At 39.8% G+C, this 4560-nt stretch overlaps 1 long non-coding RNA gene across 3 annotated transcripts; it reads right to left on the minus strand.

Annotated features, from left to right (window-relative positions):
• Nucleotides 1-1075: 1075 nt before the first annotated feature.
• LOC130196899 (uncharacterized) lies at nucleotides 1076-4262 on the minus strand. 3 transcript variants are annotated; one of them, XR_008832341.1, is made up of 6 exons: nucleotides 3792-4262; nucleotides 3102-3219; nucleotides 2446-2883; nucleotides 2119-2331; nucleotides 1477-1872; nucleotides 1076-1162 (listed from the first exon to the last, which is right to left on the minus strand). It is a non-coding gene; the product is annotated as an uncharacterized LOC130196899 (long non-coding RNA). The 3 variants fall into 3 exon arrangements; XR_008832342.1 differs by lacking the exon at nucleotides 3792-4262 and having other exon boundaries at nucleotides 2446-2537; nucleotides 2687-2883; nucleotides 3102-3783; XR_008832340.1 differs by lacking the exon at nucleotides 3792-4262 and having other exon boundaries at nucleotides 3102-3783.
• Nucleotides 4263-4560: the final 298 nt, after the last annotated feature.

The following is a 4560-nucleotide window of genomic DNA, read 5'->3' on the forward strand; positions in this document are numbered from 1 at the left end:
TGCGTCCAGGCTGAAAAGGTTGAATTAAAGGCAGCCAACAACGCTGTTTCTCGGATAAAGAAACTGCTGTCCTCAATTCCCCCGGCTAAATGCAGTCTTTGGCTGAATTACGCATGCCCAAGACAGCATGCACTGCAGCAGCACAAGGCCTACTTTCTTAGGGCTAAACTCCCCCTCTTTCACCGTTGTGTGGATGCCCAAGACGGCATGCACTATAGCAGCACTGGGCCTCAATCACATGGGCAAAGGTTACTGTCTTTTGCCAGCTAAAGGACACCCAAAGTAGCAAGCAACTATGGCAGAATCGGGCCTCCGTCGTTAGGGCAAACCCAGTTAATTTAACCGGCCTGGAAGTGTCCATGTGGGCATAAATCTCTATAATACAGGCCAAACTCACACTCTATTTTTTACTTGCACAACTTGGAATGTGGAAATCAAATGTTTTTAATAGCATTGTCATTTTCAATATTTTGAACAGTAAAGGCCTATTCCAGTTCAATGTAACACAATTAATATCACAGATAGCAAACTGACTCCCTCGGATGCGTCATAGGCTCCGGATCAGTGGCTAGATGTACAGCCGTATGCACCCATATTCATTCCATTTGGATCCTTCCATAAAGCAGCTCATTTGGCCCAGATCAATTACTTTACATACCGACATATATTTAATATGCATCAATGGGGAAAAAAGAAATGCAATCGGAAATAATATCAAAAAGTTTATTAAAAGGACATCAAATTATTTCTTGTACATGTATGAATCATATTTATTTATAATTAGTTCGAGACAATATATACACACATACATATAGAGTAAAAACTATAGCTCACATTAGAACACAAGAGCTACAACTAATACAACCATAAATACCGACCACCTAACCCAAATACCACAATTCTCCCAGAGAATAGGTCGCAGTGGCCTCAAGTGAATGGTGGAACTTCCAACTGAGAACTGGTGTGTGTATATATATAAAAATATAAATATATATATATAAAAATATAAATATATATTTTAATTCTGTTCAGTGTGGGGATGTCGACAGTAGCACGCCTCCTGGAGCTACCCGGTTTGCTGCCAGGTTGAACCACCTAATGGCATGCTTTAGAATCTGTTCATCAGTGGATGCATGTGTGGCATGATTCTTTCTGACGGCATCTGTAATCACACAAGCAGATACAAAATCTCATGAATCCTCAGTGCAACATAGAGCAGAAATGCAGTCTAAAATCTAGTAGCTGTCTGGCACTTAAGGTGTGCTATGCTATATTTAGAGCCAATATATCATATAACTATTATGTAAAGATATAGTCGAGTAACATTTACCCAAGTAGAGAATAAAGTTGCAATTCAAACATTTTATTTAGCACCGTTAAAAAAAGATCTGGGAAAGATGGTTATTCGTAAGTTTGAACACTACTCAAGACCTCTGGGTGAATCCAAATTGTTTTCATTAAATATGAGTTACTTACGCAGGAGCAAAGTCTTAGATGTCATTTGACTGAATAATTTTTTTCCATTCATTCGGGGATGTTCCACGTTTGGCATCATGTCGTCCGATCGTTGCCAGGGAGGAAATCGAAAATGGATCGAAAAAGTACGATTAATATTTGATACTTTACAGAATGTTTGAAAAAACATTTCCATCAAACATGGTATTGTCTAGTGTTAATTACATACAATAGATTTTAATCAGCTTTGCGTGAGATTCTTAAAACAAAAAAACTCACCACTCATTAGAATGTTGACGGGATCTTTGAGCCGTTGCTCAAAAAGGTCCACTTCCTCCATTGTGGTACACGGAAACGGAACCGGGTCTCTCACCTCTGTAATTGTCTCCAGCATGCCTAGGATTTGAACTGGAACAGCTATATAAAAAAACCATTCGAAAAACAGTTAAAAAATGTAACGATTAAGAGATTTTACATAAAATATGGAAATATCAAGTTTTATACAATTTCATTAATGCAATCATAATAATCATATTCACTTGGATTCAATGTGACAGTGTGTATTGCATGTCTTGTATCCAATTAACAATTGTTAACATTTAAAAAAATTAAATGATTAAAAGGTTCAATTTGAATCCCATAGCTGTTTGATGTGTTGCTCACCACAGCAGGCAATGGTGTCTGAACCACACCACGCCCCTCGCCAGGTGGGCGTGTCCCCCTGGCGTGTTCGCTGTCCTGCTGGTGATGGAGTACATGGAATAGTTAGGAGGAGGCAATGATTGGAGGGACAACTGTCCCGCTAGTGGTTGGACCCCTGTTTTGTGGGGGGAATTTTCATTTTCACTGTCTCCATCCGAGTCTCCATAGAAATGGCTAGAAAGAGATAGAAAAATACTAATTGGTCATACTATGATAATGAATGACAGACGCTTTATTTTATTAAGGTAAAAGTGTTCTAAAGAATAAAATGTATACATATTTACTCACACCGGCACTGGCTTCCTCTTTTTAGGAATTGCCTCCTCTTCTGACTGGAGATCTGATGTGTCACAAGACATATATTTCCACCAAGTAATTATCTAAAAATTAAGTCACATAAACACAATGAAAAAGTACAGAATTATAAACAGAACAATGTGATTAAAATGTTGTTTCCCCCAACATATATAACAAAGTGATTTTTTATATCCGTTTAAAACGGCCAATTAATACAATATTAATATAATACCGCATGATCCAATTACTCTGACGTCACGTGTCTGCCAGTCTGGTCCAGGTTGTTCGGCGCTTCTGACAGCCTTGTCCACCCTTTCGTCCCTCGGATAATTCGGCCAAAATGGTAGCAGTAGTGCCACAAAGCTGGTATAGCTTTGTGGCATTACTGCTACCGTTTTGTTAGTCAACAATTCTATGAAGTGGAACATCCTGAATTACAGAGGAAAGAAACAAACAGTGTCACTTGTCACAGAAATATAACCTTCTGTTCCAAGAACTTTGAAAAAAATAATATTTTGCAACTATTAAAGTTCTTTATAACCAGGAGTATGAAAATTTGTGTTTGAAAACACGAGGTATACCGTAAAAAAAAGAGATTAAACGGCAATAATAGGCGTGTTATACACATTGAAGAGAAGAAACTTTACTTAAGTCAAAGTTGTATTCAGTTTCCCATCAATCACAGTGATGTAGTCAAAACATCTTGACGGACCCTCCGTCTAATGGTGGAGCTGGAGACAGGCCCATTCTTTCTGTTCATTTTATCTAAAACAAACCAAAATACAAACAATGTTTGAAATGCATCTTTTCTTTCAGGAAATATACAATATCTATTTGTTCTCAATTGTATTAATTTGTAGTGCTTATATAGCATGTCAAGTCATTTTTATAAAAACACTGTTACGGATGCGTGGTGTGGAGGACCCAAACGCAGCAGGAGTTTCACGAAAAACTGAGTTTATTCTCAGTACAGGAACACGGACAACACCACACGGGAACGAAAAAAGACGATCTGACACCAGACAAACAGAAGGACACAGATTAAATACACAGGGGAACGAGACACAGGTGGAAACAGTCAGGGCGTGTCTGGAAACAATCAGGAAAGAAACAGACAAGCACAGGGAGGGAAGAGCAGGGAAACAGGAAACGAGACAGGGACTTCAACATAAAACAGGAAACACACAGAGCCTAACAAACACTACGCTATTAAGATAGTATTTTAATGAATTAATACAAATCTGGTCATTATAAAGTTAAACAGGTTATACGGTTCCCTCTCAAATGTGTCTTTAAGTTGCTGTGAAAACATTTCCTTCCAAAGAATGTGTGCTTACCTGAATTGTAGAGATGGCGATCAAGTGTTGTCACTTCTGTACAACTGTGAGGATGACATTGCAAATTCTAAGTTACGTGTTGAGAACTCAATACATGCAGAATTAAATTAAAACAGGTCTGTGCTGGCGCTCGCTATTAGCTCGCGAGCTAGCGCTATTAGCTCGCGAGCTAGCGCTATTAGCTCGCGAGCTAGCGCTCGTTATTAGCTCGCGGGCTAGCGGTTAGCTCGCTCAGCTTCCATCGCGCACCCTTGGGTTGGAGCTTAAGTAACCTAACCACTGACAATTCAGCGCTAGCTGCAGAAGATAGCTCCATGAGAACCACACATGGTAGTTAGCTGGACCAGCCCTGGCAGAGGGGACACGTGCAGTAGCAACATCAGCTTATACACCATCACCAACTGTGTGTGATTAAATACGATTTTTTCTTTTAAAACCGGGATGTTACGGTAATAACTTATTTACGTTGAAGTCTAACAATACCTCAAACTTCACAAAGCAATGTTAGCGGCAGCCAAAGAGGAGGAACTCTTTCGAAACCGAGCCATAATTCGACAGTAGCAACACAATTCAACACTTACCTAACTAGTACTTCTGGCGCGAAGAGCTGCAGATTTGAAAATACCAGTTTGAAAAGTCGAAGGGCAACAACTTGGAGCATCCACCGCAGTTACAACGCTGTCTGATGGTGCGCGGATCCGGTGGCATGACCAAACCGAGTGCGACAGGAGGCGGATAGGATCAACTGCTATCTGGGATGCTTCGCACT

This window comes from Pseudoliparis swirei, chromosome 7 (genome assembly GCF_029220125.1).
Source record: "Pseudoliparis swirei isolate HS2019 ecotype Mariana Trench chromosome 7, NWPU_hadal_v1, whole genome shotgun sequence".
Taxonomy (NCBI): Eukaryota; Metazoa; Chordata; class Actinopteri; order Perciformes; family Liparidae; genus Pseudoliparis; species Pseudoliparis swirei.